This window comes from Vulpes vulpes, chromosome 16 (assembly GCF_048418805.1).
Source record: "Vulpes vulpes isolate BD-2025 chromosome 16, VulVul3, whole genome shotgun sequence".
Taxonomy (NCBI): domain Eukaryota; kingdom Metazoa; phylum Chordata; class Mammalia; order Carnivora; family Canidae; genus Vulpes; species Vulpes vulpes.
Window position 1 is genome coordinate 77,898,306 of NC_132795.1, and position 20,999 is coordinate 77,919,304.

Genomic DNA, 20,999 nt, shown 5'->3' on the forward strand with positions numbered 1-20,999 from the left:
TGCTTATGCCAGAGTTTCAATATCTGTAGCAGAGATAAAAGTAAGGCACATAAAATAGCGTGTGGCACATATGGGCACTCAGTCTATGTGAGAGGTGATTATATAATGATTTTTCCTCCCAGCTCCCCAGCTCCCCAGGTCACAGCTGCCTGTGCCAAGCCTTAAACCATTATGCCCTCTGCTCTCTGTCTCCATATCCAAAGCCTTTCCAGATCTGCCTTTAGGGGCTAAGAAGCCATTGGCTTCCCCTGGAAAGTTCTGGGAAGGTAAATGTGGCAATCAGGACTGTTTCCAATAAGCAGAAAGAAGAAGAGTTTTAACTGTCCTTTTTCTTTCTCCCTTTACTTCTGAGACTCTGCCCATTGACTGGCAAAGGAGGAAACTGCTTTTGGGTTTTCAGCTACCTTTTGCCACAGTTAAGCCAGGAAGGGAACTTGGAAGCTGAAGACCCGAGAGGAACACCTGCTTGGCAGAGGCCAGGTGTTTTGGTTTGTTTGTTTTAAGGGCAACGTCTTCTACTTCAGTTTCCTTTTCTGAGGACACAGACTCACAATCCTTTCTGCTCGTGGCAGACGTGTGTGCTATTGGTCATTTGCCAAGAAGACAGTGCAGGACGTGTCTTCCTTGTGCATACAAACGTGTGCGGAGTTGGAGCATGTACTCCTGTTCCCATAAGAGAGAACTCACAGACGGCCCTGGGTTGGGGCCAGCCCTTCCAGATTTGAGCATAAGAAGACAAGACATTTGGTCTGGGACTTCTAGAACAAGCTGAAAACACCAACTCGTACCCAATTCCACACTCTTGAGAGTCAGCCACTGATGCCACCTTGGAGCCCACAGAGGCCACGTACTTTTGCTCTTGCTAATAGCTGATGGTATCTGCATAACTGGCAGTTGGAGGTTTGCAAACAATGGCATTTCCCTATTTTTTCATACTTTGAATAATATAAATAATGGACACCGCAGGGTTTTTTGTTAGACTCCCTACTGGTTTTGTCCATAAGTGCCCCAACAAGCTTGCAGAGGGTTTTGCCTTTTAAAGTTGCTTTAATCCAGGTCTGACTCCCTTTATCTGTGGTTCGCTGGGCTTTCCCTTCTCTTCCTGCTCTGCCCACACCCCCAGCCTGGTGGCCAGTTGGCTCAGGTAGGCCATAAACGTCCCCAGGAAAAGAGGCAACAGGTCAAGCTCAACGTGAGAGTCACCCTAATTGGACAGCTCGGGGTGCAGCTGCCCCCATGAAAGCAGTGACGGTGCTCAGAAGAATGGAACATGCCAACTGGCTGTGTTGACCAGGGACCCCAGGAGCTCAGGCAGGGGCCCCTTTCCCCTGCTGTATGTGGGCTGTGTGAAGAGAGGTGGACACGAAGCCTGGGTGGACCACCAACAATGCCCACGTCACATTCATTCCTGAGCTTTGAAAACTGCTGACATAAAATTGTGCCTACTAATTTAGAGGGTTTGTATCCATCTCTGGAGGGCCAAGAACCCCTCCACTGTCATATTTGAGCAGCTGCTACATGCTGCCATGGAAGAGCTCACACCTTCTGTCCCACTCCCCCTCAGAAACCTGCCGGTGTCCCCTCTTATTACCTAAACTCCCCCCCCCCCACACACACACACACACTGGTGGTGGCCCATGTCCCCTCCATCCAGGTTCTATCGCCCCCTAACAAGAGCCACTGCTCTGGAGGCTTTCTGCCTGTAGCCTTTGAACCTGCCACTCTTCCCCCCCTGGATTGTTCTGCTTGCATTCTCCTCCTAAACAAATGCTACCCTACAAGCCGAGCCCACCCAGAGAACCCCATGAAGCTCAGCCTCATCTGAAGTCCGCAGCTCCTTCCCCCGTGGCTCCTGTGGGACACTGCGCTCTGGTGGTCAACTGGCTCGTAGAACAGAAGGATCTCGGGCAGCCCCCATGGCGCAGCGGTTTGGCGCCGCATGCAGCCTGGGGTGTGATCCTGGAGACCCAGGATCGAGTCCTATGTCAGGCTCCCTGTATGGAGCCTGTGTCTCTGCCTCTCTCTCTCTGTGTCTCTATGAGTAAATAAATAAAATCTTAAAAAAAAAAAAAGAAGGATCTCCAACTTGCTCAACAGCAGAACAGGCCTCCTTGTTTCCAGATGCCTTTTTCACCCCAACTGAACATTAGTCACTGAAGGAGGGCACAGCCCAGCGAAGGTCTGCATCTACACAGCTCTGCCTTTTCGCAGCTTGTTTTCTCATTCTGTTTCCCCCACACCCTGGCTGGACTATGGCATTGAACCAGGTGCCATGACTCACTCAGGGAGGGGACATGTGACTCTGGCCTCCTCAGCTCAGGCCCTAAATAGTTGAGCCAACAGGGCCCGGGGCATGAATTTGCACTGGTTACACTGACTATGAGTCTATGACTATCCAGGAGCTCAGAGAAGGAGCAAATTAATTATTAGAAAGAAATGATTCCTTATCCCCAAGCTGCTCCCTTATTGTCTCTGACCCTGGCAGGCCTGTAGTCTCCAAGAACCACAGACCATGCAGTGGGATTTCAACTGTAATAAATAGGAACCTGTTGAATGTGTTCTTTGTTTAACTCCACACATTTTGTTAGAGCATCTCCTATGTGCCTGTAATTGGTCTAGATAGTAAGGATATGTCAGCGAACAAACAGACAAAATCACCATCCTTCTAGAATGTCCTTCCTAGGGCAGCCCGGGAGAGGGGGGGGTGCTCAGTGGTTTAGTGCCCCCTTCAGCCCAGGGCGTGATCCTGGAGACCCGAGATCAAGTCCTTCATCGGGCTCCCTGCATGGAGCCTGCTTCTCCCTCTGCCTGTGTCTCTGCCTCTCTTTGTCTGTCTCTCATGAATAAATAAAGAAAGGTAAGCAATAAATAAATCAATAAATAATAAAGCAATAAATAAATAAAGTGCAATATCTAGTATGCCTGATGGTGAAAGTAGTTTGGAGGAAAATAGTCGGGGAATGAGAAAAGAGACAAAGGGAGTATGAGAAGGTTTGGAATATTCAACAGGGTAATCAGAGAGTGATTTATTGATGAAGTGACATTTGAGCAAAGGCCTAAAGGAGAGGTGGGATCAAGCCCTGCAGAGAGCTGAGGCTTTCCAGACAGGGGGAGAACAAGTGCAAAGGCCCTGTGGTGGGGACAGGTCCAGGGTGATGGAGGGAAAGTGTGGAAGGCTGAGCAGCTACAGCAGAGTCAAAGTACTTGATGTTCAGGCCTGGGCTTGGGGTTCAGAGCAATTCAAGGTAAGGAAACAACACAGTCCTTGACTTCAAAGAAGCAAAGAGCCTTTAAAGCCTACACAGCAAATGCTAAAATAATAGCACACGTAGAAAAGATCGAGTCCTAGTCTATACTGTGAGAGTTCAGAAGAGATAGCTTGGGGCGCTGGAGCAGGCGGAGAGGGCTTCAAGGGACAGTGGAGGCCAGCTGGGTGGGCATTGGACAGGCAGGGAGGAAGGTGGTGTGGGCACAGTGCACGCCGTGGGACATTCTGATCAACTATCAGCCATGTTCCCTGTGAATGAGTCTCTGGAATTATTGCAGCTTGGGATTTTGGGAGACAGATCAACAGAGGTTGGTAATGTGCGCATATTTTCTCCCAGGAAGAGGCATTCTGTATCAAGGCCTCTGTCATTTCTCATCACAAAAGTCCTATTGCTATACAGTATGAATGTCTTCTAGGCATCAGCATGAAAGCAGTGAATGAGGATTGGAGTGGAAGAGGAGACCACCAGCAAAGGAGGCTGGACTGCCCAGAGCCCTCAAGGGCTTTTTTTTTTTTTTTTTTAGATTTTACTATTTATTCATGAGAGACACACAGAGAGAGGCAGAGACACAGGCAGAGGGAGAAGCAGGCTCCCTGCGGGGAAGCCTGATGCAGGACTCAATCCCAGGACCCGGGGATCACGCCCTGAGCCAAAGGCAGGAGCCACCCAGGCGTCCCCTCAAGGGCTTTCTATGACACACATTCTTCCTGCTTCATCTTTGCCTCCTGACCAAAGGCAAATAACCCTGGAAGATTCCTATTTTGAGCCCATCACACATTTATGCCCTGCTGCTTTCCTTAGTTTGCTGCTTTATTCATTTGTTTAGTTACCAATTCATTCAACCAAATTTTATCCTCCTTACTCTGACGTTGTCAGTGGCTAGCTATGGAGTGGGAACTCCATAAGCTCATCTGAAAACTTGACAAATCACCTTTAACAAGAGTCCAGTAACTGAAGATGCCATGTAGACAGCACCTGAAGAGGATCCCCGCCCTCCACTGCAGCCAGGACTAGCTCCCTAATGCATGAGTCCCATGAAGAAGAAAAATATAGGCTGTTTTGTTCCAAAGGCAAGGAAAGGGGTGCCTGGCTGGCTCAGTTGGCAGAGCATGTGACTCTTGATCTCAGGATCTCAGTTCAAGCCCCATGTCAAGCAGAGAGCTTACTTAAAACCTGCAAAGGAAAACATGCCATTAAAGGCATTAAAATATGAATTTTTTTTCTTCCATGGACTCTCTTGCTCTCTCATAGTGTTTCTTTTTTTAAAAAAAGATTTAATTTATTTATTCATGAGAGACACAGAGGGAGACACAGAGATCCCAGGACCCCGGGATCACAACCCGAGCTAAAGGCAGATGCTCAACCACTGAGCCATCCAGGCGCCCCTCTCATGGTGTTTCTTACCTGCTCTTTAATGTTAAGCTTCCTTGGGCACAGGGATGTTTGTAGGACGAGTGCAAGCCCTCACAGACACGGGAGGTAGGCTGTGTGCTGGGTGCATATGCACACAGCGCAGCAGCTCTGGGATTCCTCCTTTGACCAGCCACCAGACCGACATGCCACGTTCCAGGCACAACCCACATTGGATGGCACAGCCCTAAAGGATGAAATGCCTATGCCAGCACATGCTCAGTCCCGGGACCAGCAGTGGATGAGAGGCTAAGCCCTGCTGTGCCCGCCAAATGCACCATGACACTGGCAGCCCAGGGGAGGGACAGCTGCCATCATGCCTCTCCTCCAGACACCAGAGGGCACACATGCTCAACTGTCATTCTCTCTGTACCCTTGGGGCGGGGGGGGGGGGGGGGGGGGGGGGGGGGGGCAGAGATGGTGACAGCATCAAGGGGCAAGGGCAGGGAGCGGGGATCTGGGGGGGGGGGGCATGGAAACCAAGGAGCAGGAGACAGCCAAGACCAGTCCCAAGGAGGCAGTGAGAGGCAGACAGACCGCCAAGCCCCAGTGCATGCTGCTTAGTTCCATCAGGCTTTACTTAGAAAATGTAAAATCAAAGAGAACATCATTAAGTATGGTAAGAGGCGTCTGGGTGGCTCAGTTGGTTAAGCATCTGTCTTTGGCTCAGGTCATGATCTCAGGGTCCTGGAATCGAGTCCCACATCGGGCTTCCTTCATGGAACCTGTTTCTCCCTCTGCCTCTCTCTCTCTCTCTCTCTCTCTCTCTCTGTGTCTTCCATGAATGAATAAATAAAATCTTTTTTTTAAAAATTCTTAAACTGTTTAAAGGTCAAAGTAGCAAGACAGTGGCCACAGAGCATTAATCCCAAGTACAGAACCCTTCTGAGCATGGAGCCCATGTGACCACACTGGTTGTACACCCATGAAACCATCTAGGCAACAACTTTCAACACACAAGTGTTATGGTTTAGGTCCTCTGCCAAGTCTGTTGCTCCCAGTAGCTCCTCTCAGAGCTGAGGTGGGTCCTCAGACTGGCATTAGCAGAGGCGTGAAGCTCCCCACTACATCAACGAGAACATCCACCAAGGCCTAAGGAGTATCGCCTGAGCATCCTCAGATCCAGATCTGCCTCATCAACTTCTTCCAGATGCAAAAAGCACCTCCGGGTCTCGGGGGCCTGGTTTGTTTGTGTCAGATATAATAACTCGCCTGATAGTTGCTTTTAAAAATTGGCTATGCTTCCATCTGCCAGCCTCTGAAATCAGGCCCATGTTTCATGTTTCCCAGTGTGCCTTTGAGAAAAGTCCATAAGCCCATAAACACTTTCTTTTTTTCCCTCCAAGGAGCAGTTTAATCCTAATACTTAATACCACTGATTACCGAGGAGCTGTGCAGAGAATACCTTCTCTTTTAGGCTCCATTTCTCATCCTGGGGGACTGGATGAATATGCACCCACACTTCACTATGGAAGATTTCAAAAGCCTCAGAAGAAAATGAAAGCAGACTTTGAGTTAAGCCTTATAAGGGAATAGAGAGGAAATACTAGGAGAGTTTTCAATTTTGATTTCAGAATCCATTTGTGGATATCTTGCTTTACAAGAATAAAGAAAAGCCCCTAAGCATACTAATTTGTTTTAATACCCAGCCGCATTACCAGGCAACTGAGAGCATGAGACTTGAGGTACTTGGTCCTACAAACCTATGTGAATAAATCCCAAATCTCTGTTGGGCCCTTGTCCTCTGTCTGCACAGAAGCTGGCACCTGCGGGCCTGGCAATGGTGGCGGAGTCGAAAACCAGTAGGGCCAGGGCCAGGGTTGGCGGTGTAGACGCAAAATTCCATCCAAGGGCCTTGTGGCCAGGAAGGGTTGAGGGGCCAGGAGTCTGTCCCTCTGTCTTTCCCAAAGGTGAGAAAGGACTTCGGAGTCATCCTCGGTTCTGGGCGCTATACCACACTTCGGCCAGCAGAGGGCAGCACGGCATTGCAGAATGGTCGTTCGAGAGCTTTTAAAAAACAAAGAATTTGAGCCCTCTACCTGTCACTGCCTACCCCCTTCATATTTTTCGTACAGGTCTTGTTTTTCTTTTTTCCTGTTTCCTCTTCTGGGGAACCTGAAAGTCATCTGAAATTATTCCGTTGCTGTTTTGAGGAGAAAAAAATGGATTTCCTCTTTGGGATGGACTTGAGCAAAATTAGACCAGAGTAGACCCCAGACCCCCAACCCAGGCAAGCCCAGCTGGACTTTCTTTGCCTCCTTCAATGCCATGAATGAACTCTCATTTTCTTTCTTTCTTTCTTTCTTTCTTTCTTTCTTTCTTTCTTTTTTTCTCCTTCCTCCTCCCCTCTCTCACTCTCTCTCTAAATACAGAATTTGCTGCCCATTAATATAAATATCAAGCCTCAGTGAACAGGCGAGGAAAACATTTGAGGAGGTAAAACAGGTTGAACCAGTAGTGTGGGAGTCTGAATCTCTGGCCCCAGAAACACCCAGAAACGCCCCTAACATGGGGTCCTGCTTCTGAGCTCTGGACCCAGCTCTCCTTGGCAGTGCTCGTCAGGACTGAGCCTGTGTAAATGTGCCTTATGAGCGCCAGAGAATTTCCTTTGTGAGACATGTTTTCCTTTACCCTGTCTCAATCCACAATGAGCCAAATCTTGGCCCCAAGCTGCAGGCTAGTGTTTGCTTGTGAGACCCCTCCTTGCCTTTTCCTCTGCCTTCTGGGCTCCTTCTGGGAACCAGTACCCTTTCTCAGCTCCAAGGGAATCTAGAGGAGGATTTCCGCCCAAGCTGTTCTCGAGTTTTACTTCTGCATCTTTTGTCTGGTGGTGTGTGGTTCTCCATTAGAAGTCCTACTGGGGAAAAATAAAGCATTCACCCTTCACAAAGTGTTCACGTTTTCTTAAAAACTTTTTTTTTTTTTAAAGTTCAAGCCTCATGTTGGCTGTAGAGAATATTTTTTTTTTTAAAACTCCAAGATGAAAAGTCACATGCCTTACTGACTGAGCCAGGCAGATGCCCTCACAAGGTATTTACGTTTTAACAGGGGGACAATAAGCCAACAGAATTGAATTCTAGAGGTGAGATTCCTGGTTTGGGGAGAGATATATGTAAATGTTAGAAGACTTAGCTAACATGTAAGGAGCTGCCTCTTCACCTATCACTGAAGCCAGCCATGAACCTAACCAGCTGATACAGGGCCAAACACACACAGCCAGGTCTGGTAAGCAAGCACTTTTGCCAAACACTGTTGATTTCACGGAGCCAGAGGTGATCTCATCACAGCAGCTGGGTTCTCTATTACCCGTCCCAAGCACAGAATCACCTCTGATAACCTCTGCAGGTGGTAGTCTAGCCTGAGCAACTCCTATATATTCCATATGGGGCTGAGCTCTGAAGCCTGACACCCACCTCCTCCCAGAAGCTACCTTCCCTCTCCATATTTTTCTCATGGACTCTTAATAGGTTGTTTCAATAGTCTCACTCCATTGAGCAATATTACATGCTTAGAAAGATGATGTCAGGCTTTATTGCACACTCCCATTACAACCTTCGGCATGTAATATTTACATACACACTGGCTCTCACCAAGGAACTCAAAGCCACTTATGGATCCTGTCTCATTTGCTCCCACAGGAGTCCTGAAGTTAGAGGGGCTCATCCTATCTGGGAATAAAGAGAGCGGAAGAAACTTCCAGGCCTTTTCCGATATTCGAAAAGACTCCTCCAAGGTTAGTCATGGTCACCAATCTGTCCTTTATCAACATTTTGAGTTGATAATTCTAGGGCCATCTTGTGAAACTTGCATCTTGCAGGATGATAATCATTTAGGGGCCAGTATTTTCCTATTGAGTTTATAAGGCAAACTGAAACATTGCAGATTCTGTGACAAAGATCAGCATAGGGACTGAGGCTTAAGAGCCTGCCTGGATGGCCAACCAGAGCCAGGCCTTGGCAAGTTCCAGAGGACAAGCATAGGGTCTCAGGTAAAATGAGACGTTAGAAGAACCTAGACATTTTCATTCAAATGGCGATTCATTATTGTATAGAAACATGAGAAAAGGTGAAAATGCAGACGTGTGACAGCATATTTGGGGAAATGACGACGGGGTAATGAGTGTGGGTGGGAGAGTGAGTACAAGTATAGTGTGAGAAGCAGCTAGAGAGCCAGGCTGGTGGCCAAGCCAGGCAGATCCTGTAGACTCTAACAAGATTTGTAGACTTTATTCTGATGGTTCTCTGACCAGCTTAAACAAGACAGTGGCCTGATCAGATTTGCATTTTGAAAGAATTGCCAGGGCTGTGATGAAGAGAAGTTAGAGATGCCAGAGTAGGTACAGGGAATCGAGCTGGAGTCTCCCGTGGGAGTCAGGCAGTGGCCAGTCATCTAGACTAGACTAGATGGCAGTGAAGGCAAAGAAAGTCAGTGGATCTGAGAGCTGTTTAAGAGAGAAATCCCAAGGAGGATGTGTAGAGAAAGGACCCAATAGCAGAAATTGGATTTCCCAGTGCAAACTCTGTTATCTAATATAATTTTATATCCTTTGTACTGCCGGGTATAAGGGAGGGTAGTAGAGTAAAAGGAGAGTCTAATACTTGAATTCTCAAACTCCTACTATGTGCCAGGCACTGCCTTAAGCTCTTATAATCTGTAGGATAATAAGGGCTTTGGAATAAGGATTCCAGCTCTGCATTTATCAGCTATTTAACATTGGACAATTTACATAAACTTTTTCATCTATATAATGGAGTTATATGGGTTTTCATTCAGGGTAGGGGGAATGGGCAGAATGGGTAAAGTGGGGAGAGATTAAGTAATTTACTCACCATGTTTACCTCTGGTCATAATGGAGTAACAGGAATCAAATTTACCTTCTCGTCATAAACAACCAGAAAACTAGACAAAAATGCATAAAACAAATGTGATTAGATGTTGGACAACAGGCAGCACAAGTCTGTGATCCCTAAGAGAAGGGAAACACATGAAGTGATTGCCCTGGTTTTCTGCCTGGAGACATGTTCTAGACCGTGGCACAGGGATTGCCCAGGGGATTTGCTGAGTTGAGAGAGATATCACAGTGCCGGGGTAGAGGGTGGACAGGAGCTGGAATTTGTAGGACAGAATTCCAGAGAGGATGGAGTTACAAGAGACAAAGAGCTTGAAGGTCTCCTTGAATCTTTGCTCAATAGTAAAAAGAGTGAAACTCCATGAAAACATGAATACAGGTGAAAAGAGAAATGGAAGGTCTGGGGAACAAATGGAATTTCTAGAGATGGAATTAGCAAGAGAACATCCTGCAAGAGAAAAAATTACTGAACTTGTGACATAGCAATAGAAACCAACCAAAATGAAGCAGGAGGAAAAAAACACTAAAAAAATGAACAGGGGCACCTGGGTGGCTCAGTCAGTTAGGCAGCCAACTCTGGATTTCTGCTCAGGTCATGATTGTGGGGTCCAAGGATCGAGCTCTGCATCTGGCTCTGCACTTAGCAGAAAGTCTGCTTGAGGACTCTGTCTCTCCCTCTGCCCCTCCTTCTACTCGCTCTCTCATTCTCTCTCTAAAATAAATAAATCTTAAAAAAAAAAAAAAAGTAAAACATGATCACATTATTCCAAAAGGTGGATGAGAGAGAAGAATTGGAAGTATATTGTTGTAAGGTTGTTATATTTTATGTGAAGGGGTATAATAACAGTTAAAGGTATTCTGGGTTATGTATTTTATCCAAGGTTACACATATGGTGGAGCTAGGAGCAAATCAAAAATTGCCAATTGCAAAGCCTTATATAGAAAGGGATGATGGGAATACAGGCTTGCACAGCTGTCGAATCTTAGATTGCTCCAAGACAGAGTTGTACAAAAGCTATGGGAAGTAAGCCCTTTCATCCCTGTAGTGAGTAGAATTGTGTCTTCTTTTTTTTTTTTTTTAATTTTTTTTTTAAATTTATTTATGATAGTCACAGAGAGAGAGAGAGAGAGGCAGAGACACAGGCAGAGGGAGAAGGCAGGCTCCATGCACCGGGAACCTGATGTGGGATTCGATCCGGGGTCTCCAGGATCGCGCCCTGGCCAAAGGCTGGTGCCAAACCGCTGCGCCACCCAGGGATCCCTAGAATTGTGTCTTCTAAAAAGACATGTCCAAGTCCTGAGCCTCTGTACTTGTGAATGTGGCCTTCTATGGAAATAGAGGGTTTGCAGATGTCAAGTTAAGAGGAGGTTAGGGGCACCTGGGTGTCTTAGTCAGTTTAATGTCTGCCTTCAGCTCAGGTCATGATCCCAGGACCCTGGGATCAAGTCCCACATTGGGCTCCCTGCTCAGAGGGCAGCCTGTTTCTCCCTCTCCTCACTCTTTCCTCTGCTTGTGCTCTCTCTCTCTCTCTCTCGCTCTCTCAAATAAATAAAATCTTAAAAAAAAAAAATAGGACGTCCTACTGGATTAGGGTCAGCCCTAATTGAAAGACTGGTGTCCTTTTGAAAAGAGAGAAATTTGGATACAGAGAAGAAAGAGACACAGGGAAAGTGCCATCTGGCAATGGAGAGGCATAAACTAGAATGATACTTCTACCAGTCTAGGAGCACTCGGGATTGACACAGCCACTAGAAACTGGAAGAGACAAGGAAGGATCCTTCCCTAGGGTCCTCAGAGGAAGCATGGTCCTGTCAACACCTTAATATTGGACTTCTGGCCTCCAGAACCATGAGAGAATAAATTTCTATTGTTTTAAGTCACCAAGTTTGCAGTACATTGTTACAGAAGTTCTAAGAAACTAATACAGGGGCACCTGGGTAGTTCAGTCAGTTAAGCGGCTGCCTGTGGCTTAGGTCATGATCCCAGGGTCTTGGGATCGAGCCCCACTTTGGGCTCCCTCCTCAGCAGGGAAGCTCCTTCTCCCTCTGCCCCTCCCCCTGCTTGTGCTCTCTCTATCTCTCTCAAATAAATAAATAAAACCTTTTATTTTTTTAAATTTTATTTAGGGCAGCTCCAGTAGCTTAGCGGTTTAACGCCGCCTTCAGCCTGGGGCCTGATCCTGGAGACCAAGGATCCAGTCTCACATCAGGCTCCCTACATGGAGCCTGCTTCTCCCTCTGCCTGTGTCTCTGCCTCTCTCTCTCTCTCTCTCTCTCTGTCTCAAGAATAAATAAATACAATCTTAAAAAAAATCCCTTAACTTTAAAAAAATAAAATAAAATAAAATTTTATTTAAATTCAACTTGCCAACATATAGTATAACACTCAGTGCTCATCTCATCTTGTGTCCTCCTTAATGCCCTCCATTAATGCCTTAATGCCTTAAAACAAAAATAAGGAACCAATATAATCCTGAAAACTTGCTGTTCCCTAATGTTCCCAGTGTTTGCAAGGTGGAAAAGCTCTGGGGGCCCATGTAGGAAGTGAATGTGGACAGCAAGGCTCTAAGTTAAAAAAACAAACCAGCTTCAAGATCGAAGAGCCAAGAGCCATGAAGGAGGGAACTGGTTGGGCTGGTTTTCTCATAAAACTCGGTGACTTTAATCCCAACCAGGTTGAATTTTAAAGTTAATTGCCTCAGCGAGGAACAAGTAATGCTTCCTTCCACAGTTTGTTCTGTGTGTGTGTGTATGTGTGTGTGTGTGTGTGTGTGTGTGTCCATCTGGTGGCCTCGTGTTAGGCCCACAGGGGAAAGCCGGGTGAATCAGATGCCCTCGATCTTGAGAAGCTATTTCTAGGAGGACTCACCTCAGTGACAGGTGTAATGGAACAGGTCAATGGAATTAATCAGGAAAATGAGTAACCAGCTGCAGGGGCTCAAAACCAAGAGTGATTCATTCCAGCTAGAGGAGGATCACCCAGATTGCTTCAGGAGGAAGAGGAGACACAGCACCAAATGATGCCTGACAGTGGAGTCTGCTGTCCCACGGACAAGTTGATCCTCTGTGTCAAATAGATACAAATGGAGGAAAACAAATTACCAGGAACGCTGGTGTTCTTCCAGGGGATGTTTCACAATAATTAGGTAGTAGTGCTCTCTGCTTAGTGGAGAGGTCTAAAGCTATCTAGCCCTGACTTGAGCGGGGGGCAATTCTCTGGGGTCTCAGAGTCTCTTCTTTTCCATTCTGATTCTCCACATGAGGCCGGTGTTCTTCTCCACACTGCAGAGGTTGAGGATGGTGGCGAAGCTGGAGGAGGTACAGAGTGATGGGGAACTGTTAATGATCTCTTATCAACTACATTTTGTTGGAGAGCTGGTGGTGTAAGGAGAGAGCAGACCCTTGTCTAAAATTTGCAGGAGTCAGGGTAAGAGTAGAGCCTGCATGTCCCAGCTCCATCCACATTGCCAAGAGGTGGCACCCCTTGGCCCCACTTGGGCCTCCCCAGTATCATGGCCCACAGTCTGGAAAAGGGACCCCAAGAAGAGGCTGTGTGAACCCTGAAAGCAAACATGACCCTTTTCAAGCAAGGAACTTTGGTGTCCTGAGTACCCAGAATGTGGTCTAGAATGTAGTCAGCATATTCTTGTGGCCCTCTTGACCCTTAACCCACGAGAAGAGACATGGCTGGAACAGGCCTGGAGCAGGACCCTCTAAAGCCTGGAACCTGAGCGGGCTGACCCTGAGATTTCTCTGAGTCTAACATAGAATTGAGTAGGAGCACTCTTAAACTCAACATGAGCTGATACTGAGTTTCTTGTTTTTTTTCTGGTAGCTGGACAAGCTAATACCAATCATCACAGCAGCCCATGTAAAGAATTTCATGGAGGGTATGTGTCAGAAGCAGTGGTTTTCAACTGGGGGCAGTTTTGCCGTCCGGGGACATTTCCAGTGTCTGCAGGCATTTTTAGTTGTCACGACAGGAGAGTGCTACTCACATCTCATGGATAGAAGCCAGGGAGGTTGCAAAATATCCTACAACAGTGTCCTACAATAAGCACCCCACAGTAAGCCATGATCCAGCCCCAAATATCAATAGTGCATGGTTTGGTACATGAATTTTCAGTATCTTGAGTATGTGGACTTGCGTGCTCTAAGATGATGAGCCTAGAAAGTATGAGATCACAAGACTTGGGGGGCTTCTAAAGAAGGACCCAGAGTAACTGCTTCCAGAAAAATGAGTCAATATGAACAGAAAAACAACTTGATGGTGAACTTGGGGCTGTACTTTTAGCCTCAACAAACGGACTTACAGGCCATGCCAAGATCCCATAACACCAACCAGTCCTGAGCCAGCTTGTCCTTATGCACCTTGCCACCCACCACCCACATCACCTCCACTGTCTCCTTGTCTTTGGTCTTCACAGAGGCAGCTCTCCATTCAACTATATCTCCAATGCTTAAACTAATTGAGTTTTCTTTGCAGCTTAATACCATGCCTCACAGGGTCTACTTCTATCAGGTTATGTAACTCAGGACCCAGGCAGAATTTGGACTTAAGTCTGTGTGGTCAACTGAGCAACCAGTACTACTTCCCTCAAGCAGCCAGGGGTCTGGGAAGGATGCCAAATGTTTTTGGCCTCCCTCTAGCCCACAGCAGGAAGGGGCGGTCAGGACATGGACAACAACACGCCTTCTACTCCTGCCCAGGTTCATGACAACTTTTTAAGCCGAGCATACTGCAATCAATTAATTCTTCTTTTTTAAAAACATATTTTTATTTTATTTTACTTTTATTTATTCATGACAGGCACAGAGAGAGAGGCAGAGACACAGGCAGAGGGAGAAGCAGGCCCCACGCAGGGAGCCGGACTTGGGACTCGATTCCAGGTCTCCAGGATCACACCCCAGGCCGAAGGTGGCGCTAAACCTCTGGGCCACTAGGGCTGCCCTCAATTAATTCTTCTAAACATAAAATAATCAGTAGCCATGTCCATTCTGCGCCCATGAGCGGGCAGGGCCAAGTCCAAGACCACCCCCTCTGTCTTCAGAAGGCCTTGGGATCGGATCCCAGCAGTTCCGGTATCTAAAGGCTTTTTAGGCTCCTAACCTTTCCAATAACGTTTTCCAGTAATTTCCAACAATGTTTTTCTCGAAAAATTTCCCCAACAATTAGCTAAGCAAAAAGTCAAATGTGTATTTTTGTTGACTCAGTCAACTCTTGATTCTGGGAGGAATTCTGCTATGTGAGAAGACCCCTGCTTCTTCTTTTCTCCCAGACTGTTCTTCATTCATCCCTTTGGTCATCTTTAGGGGGCATCTCCTAGATAGCCCGCCCCTTGGCATGCTTGCGTGCGGTGGTGAAGAACCATTTTCCTGTATAATATCACACAGGCTGACTCCCCAGTTTGCCACCTCAGCCTGGAAAGAAAGAAAAGTGCTTAATGATGTATTTGCCATGCAATTTCACCAAAATAAATTCCCAATACTTATTATTACTTAATTAATCCTGAAATCATTCCTGATACTTCAGTTATTTGAGTGCTCCATAAAGGAGGCTTTAAAAGAGGTGGTATCGGAGAGAGACAAGGGAGAGAACTTTCTGAGAGACTGGTAGGTTTTAAAAGCACCTTCACTTGGTCTGGTACTTTTCCTACAAATAAATAGCACGCATATCTTTCAAGATCTAAGAAGTACTGGTGAGCATCAGTTTTAGGGAGAAATAAAACAACTGAGCTTCCTCTGTGCAGTAAGAATATATTAGCCTAATGTTGCTTTTCTTTCTCTTTCTTTCTTTCTTTCTTTCTTTCTTTCTTTCTTTCTTTCTCTCTTTCTTCTTTCTTTTTCTTAAGTTTTCACTGACGTTAAAAGCATTGAAATCTAAGAAACTGCAACTTGAGGTTGGGGGAATCCCAGGGTGATGGGCACACAATCACATTCAACAACAAAAGCAAAAGGGAAAAGTGAAAAATGGGGCAGCCGCCTGAAATACTAGGCGACCTGGTCCCGGCAGGGAGCCCAGGGGCGGGCCAGGAACTCGGCCCCATCGGAGCCACGTGATCACTGTCTTTGCTGGCCCCTGGGGCCTGGGACACAGGATGGGAGGAGACTCGGGGACAAAGAGCAGAGCTGTAGAAACCAGGCCTGGGGTGAGGATGCTATGGGTCGGAGTTTCTGCCTTTGTTTTTTTTTTTTGTTTTTTTTTTTTTCTCACCCAAGGGAAGTTAAAAATTCACCTGAGCTTGTAAAAGGACTCTCTAAGTAAAGGTGCCCATGGGGACCTCTAAGGATACCTGCAAGTCCGGGCTGCTGGGCTGAGGCCAGAGCGCGGGAGGGGAGGGCTTTTGGGACAGACCCCGCCCCATCCCAGCCCCCAACTGCTCTCATCGGGTCCTCCCCACCCACCCCCACCCACCCCACCCCACCCCACCCCACCCCACCCCCACCCCTGCCGGGTTCTCCGAGCGAGCCTCCTGGCTCTGCCTCCGTCTCCGCAGCTGTGCCCGCTGGGGCCGGTGCCTGAGCCGCATTCCCCGCGGGGGGGGACACTGCTCCCCAGTGAACGAGCAGCACCGAACAGCCAGGTGTGTGATAAGGACTTTTGTTGGTGCCACTTGATGATGTCCCGAGAAACGCAAACAGCACGGCAGGGAGGCGGGTCTAGACCACCCGGGGAAGGGACGCCGGGCTCAGGGCGCGATCCCGGACTCCGGGTTCCAGTTCTCCGTGGGGCTCCCTGCGTGCAGCCTGCTTCTCCCTCTGCCCGTGTCTCTGCCTCTGTCTGTGTGTGTCTCTCGTAAATAAATAATAAAATCTTAAAAAAAAAAAAAAAAAAAAAAGACCCGGGGAAAGCAGGCCAGATCAGGTGCGGGTGCCCGCGTGGCTGTGCCATCCACGTCCTCTGGGTTCCTTCCAGCTTCACTGTTAACCATAATCTCCCTTACTTGGGATTGTGTGAGTCACCCACACCGAGAGCTACACTGGAGTGTGGAAATCAGATCTCTGTTGAACGGACTATGAATCTGAGTTTTGAGTGTATCTGCCTGGTCTCTTTATTGGGAGTTTTGCCTTTGGGCTCCTGCTTGTTTCTCTCCTGATTTCTCTCCTGGCTGAAGGTGAGGAATCCTGATATCTCGGGCTCTGCTGACCCTTTTCTGATCATAGGGCGAGGATGTGTTTTGCTGGGACTAGTCTCTTGAAAGTGGCCTGGGCACAGATATAAGGAAACAGCACATATGTTTTCCTTTGTTGTTTATCAGTCTGTCATTAGCTCTAAGGGCACCATTTTTCTTTACTTTCATTTTGTAAAAAATTGAGACATAACTTACGTGTCATAAAATTCACAGATGTTGGGTTGTAGTTCAGAGAGTTTTGACAAGTGCATACGTTGGTGTAACTCACACCTCTAACAAAATGCAAACATTTCCATTACTTCCTACCTGCCCCCCCCCCAAAAAAATTTCCTTATGCACTTTATGAGTCTCTCCCTACATCACCCCAGTCCCAGGCAACTTTGTTCTGATTTCTATCACCTTAGGTTAGCTTTGCTTGTTCTGGAATTCCACATAAGTGGAATCATACAATATGTACTCTTTATATCTGGCCTTTATTGTGTGGCATAATGTTCTTGAGATGCATCCATGTTGTTGCAGGTACCTGTAATTTATGTTCAAGATATTTTTGATAGCAAGCCCCCACGATTTATGAGGCCCCCTCTCTACAGAGCCTAGTCTTGGGCACCTGGGCGGCTCAGTGTGGTGGCTTTGTTCTGTGTTCTTTTAGCCAAGCAGAAACTACATTTTTCAGAATTCCTCTCCCTGTTTATTCCAGGAAAGTATTGGCTACAAGAGAAATGAGTGTGATCTTTGGAAGATGCACATCAGCCATGATTTTATGGGTTTAAAGGCAAGTGCAGGGCACCAGGCACTGAGGTAGCTTATGTGCTCAGCAAGTTCATGGGCAAGAAGCAGCACCAGGACCCACAGCACTTCCCACTCGTACCAGAACCCCTTTAGCTTCTCCACAGGCTGGGTCAAGTGTGGCTACAAGGAAAGGTGCCAGCCCCTCCTGGAGGGCACCCATAGTGTCCAGGCTAAAAATCAGACCTGGGTTTCAATTTGTCCTCCTGAGTTCCCATCTGTCCTCACTCTCAATCAAACCCAGCTTTCTTTTCTGACGGCCAGTACAGTGACTGACCTATAGTGACTTCAAGCCAAACCTCAGATCCAGAAGCAGCAGCCTTGCTGTCTTCTACCAGTTTCCATGATTGTGTCATTCTAAATAATCCCTGTAATAGATCCTTTATTCTATACCATTCATGACGTTTCTGCTTCTCTGGTCAAAGCCCAACCGATTCAGGAAGGACTAGAAGTCAGGATCCGTGTGGACAATCCATCCACCATGAAACTGCAGCTCCCAGCTCCTCGGATTTGGAACTCCATGGTCCCCTTCAACAGTCTTCTGCCACAGACCCTGGGTTCTGAGAGCCCCTGGAATGCTCCACCTCTACAGCTCCTGGCGCACATTCCGGTTCTTCGTGTCTTCTTACTCCCTTTCCCTCCCTGCACCTGCTCCTGGACCTCATCTAGTCAGTCAGCTCTCGACTGCTCTCTTTCTTTTATCTCAGTCCCTCGGCTTCCTTCTGGTTTCCCCTTTTCAGTGCTTCCATTCTTTTTTTTTATGTTTTTAAGATTTTATTTATCTATTCTAGAGAGAGTGAGTGACAGAGAGAGAGCATAAGGAGGGAGAGGGAGAAGCAGAGTCCCCACCGAGCAGGGACCCCAAAGCAGGGCTCCATCCCAGGACCCTGGGATTATGACCTGAGCTGAAGGCGGGTGCTTAACCTACTGAGCCACCCAGGCATCTCTCACTGCTCCATTCTACACCACAAAGAACCACCTGAACCACTTTCTTGCCAGCAGCTTCAGTGCTATTAAGAAAAATTATCCAAACATATAAAGCAAGACAATGACTGCCTGTCCTTTCAGTGTTTAGCACCGTTTAACAGGCTCACTTAAGATTATTTAGTTATTGGGATCCCTGGGTGGCTCAGTGGTTGAATATCTGCCTTTGGGTCAGGGCGTTATCCTGGAGTCCCAGGATCAAGTCTCACATTGGGCTCCCTGCATGGAGCCTGCTTCTCCCTCTACCTATGTTTCTCTCTCTCTCTGTCCCTCATGAATAAGTAAATAAAATCTTTTTAAAATATAAATTAAATATTTTATTTACTTATTTGAGAGAAAGAGAGAGAGAGAGAGAGAGCGCGCGCACACACACACACACACACACACACATGCATAAGTGTGGGGGGAGGACTGAGCAGGGAGCTGGATGCAGGGCTCCATCCCAGGACGCTGGGATCATGACCTGAGCTGAAGGCAGATGCTTAACCAGCTGAGCCACCCAGGTGTCCCTAGAGTGGTATTTTTTTCAAAGTGGCCAAAATTTGAGCCTATTTGTCAGCTGAGGGGAAGCTGGAGTCAGTAAAAAGGTGAAGATCTAGGAACGAGACCTAGTTGATGAAGCTCCTGCAGAGCAACCATCATTAGCCTCGCCCATACCTGGCTGTGCTGGACCCTGTTGGAGGAAAATGACATCACAGAATAGCCTGGTACAAATGGCTGCATGCACATAGGGTTGGTGGTTCGTAAAGCTCCAAAGGGACAGGGGTGAAGGTACTGTCAAAGTATAATTTTTGGGGGTGCCTGGAAGGCTCAGTCAGTTGAGCCACCGACTCTTGATTTTAGCTCAGGTCATGGTCTCAGCATTGTGAGATTGAGCCCCACGTTGCTCTCCACACCCAGCTTGGAGTCTGCTTGAGATTCTCTCTCCCTCTCCCTCTGCCCCTCCACCAAAATAAATAAAATCTTTTTAAAAAGTAGAATTTTCAAAAGTCTGAAATTGTGATTCTACCCCATAGCAGGGAGCCTGCTTCTCCCTCTCCCTCTGCCTGCCACTCCCTCTGCTTATACTCTCTCTGTCAAATAAATAAATAAAATCTTGTTTTTAAAAAACATGAGAAACAGAGAAAGAGAGAGAGAGACAGAGACACAGGCAGAGGGAGAAGCAGGCTCCACACAGGGAGCCTGACACGGGACTGGATCCCAGGACTCCAGGATCACACCCTGAGCCAAAGGCAGATGCTCAACCACTGAGCCACACAGGTGTCCCATATATAAATAAAATCTTTAAAAAAACATGTGATTCTGATACAAATATGAAATTAACATGTGTTAAAGATTCATTAATTAATGAGTGAACCAGTAAGCTTTACTATCTTACAATGTTCCAAGAACATTGGGAAATCAGGCATTTATAGGCAAAAAAAAGAATGTTGGAATACACTTGCTAAATTAGATATAACTGGCATGCTGGAGGAGTAGAAGGAAGAATAGGACTAGAGCAGCAAGGGCCCAGGGAGCCTGGACAGGGAGACAGGGTCCACACTACAAGGGCCTTGGTTATATTAGGAATCAGAGTTTTGTCCTTAGAACATCAGGAAGCTGCTGGAATGGGAATGGGGTCATCAGATTTGGGTTTGGAAAATTCCTCGGGTGGTTGTGTAAAGAATGAGTTGGAGGGGAACATGAGTGGATGTAGAAAGGGGTCACTCCTTGGGACCAAGATGCAGGTATTGCTGGGTGCCCTGGTTAAATGCATCTTCAAGGGTACCTGGGTGGCTCATTGGTTGAGGATCTGCCTTTGGCTCAGGGTGTGATCCCAGGGTCCTGGGATCGAGTTCCTCCTCTGGCTCCCTGCATGAAGCCTGCTTCTCCCTCTGTCTATGTCTCTGCCTCTCTCTCTGTGTCTCTCATGAATAAATAAATAAACTATTTTTAAAAAATTAAAAAAATAAATGCATCTTCATCTCACACCATTCATTCCTATACACTTTCGTCCTTCCTCTGTTCCTACTTAGTGGTCTCACCCCTACCCCAGTGCTTATTTTAGTGTACTATTGCTGTGTTTCATTAGGTGAACACTTCTCAGTGGCAGTCTCCTTCATTCTTCTCCCTTCCTCACCCCCCAGTGTCTTCAGCTTGATGATTGACGCATAGTAGTTTATCAAATAAATGTAGACCTGAAGAGTATCTTCCCCCAGTTTTCACTCCAGGGTCTGGGAGAGGCTGTACTCTCTGCCTCCGCCTCTCCATGCCGCATTCATTCCACCTACTCCATATTCTGCCCCCAACGCCCCACTGAAACTTCTCTTGCTAAGATCACCACAACCAAACACAATGATGTTGTGGCCAAACACAATGGACATCTGGGGACATCTGGGTGGCTCAGCTGGGTAAGCGTCTGCTCAGGTCATGATCCCAAGGTCCTGGGATGGAGCCCTGCATCAGGCTCCCTGCTCAGCAGGGAGTCTGCTGGCCCCTCTCCCTCTGCTTATGCTCCCCTTGCTTGTGCTCGCTTGCTCTCTGTTAAAAATGGACTTTTGTTCTTTCCTTAGCTTGAACTCTGCCCAT

General features: G+C 47.2%; 1 long non-coding RNA gene across 2 annotated transcripts in view; it reads left to right on the top strand.

Annotated features, from left to right (window-relative positions):
* Nucleotides 1–20,999, top strand: part of LOC112915228 (uncharacterized) — a 167,877-nt gene that overhangs the window by 125,434 nt on the left and 21,444 nt on the right. For both annotated transcript variants that reach the window (XR_011997879.1, XR_011997878.1), the window contains exon 5: nt 8,318–8,412. This is a non-coding gene — a long non-coding RNA (uncharacterized lncRNA). The remainder of the gene's footprint in view (nt 1–8,317; nt 8,413–20,999) is intronic.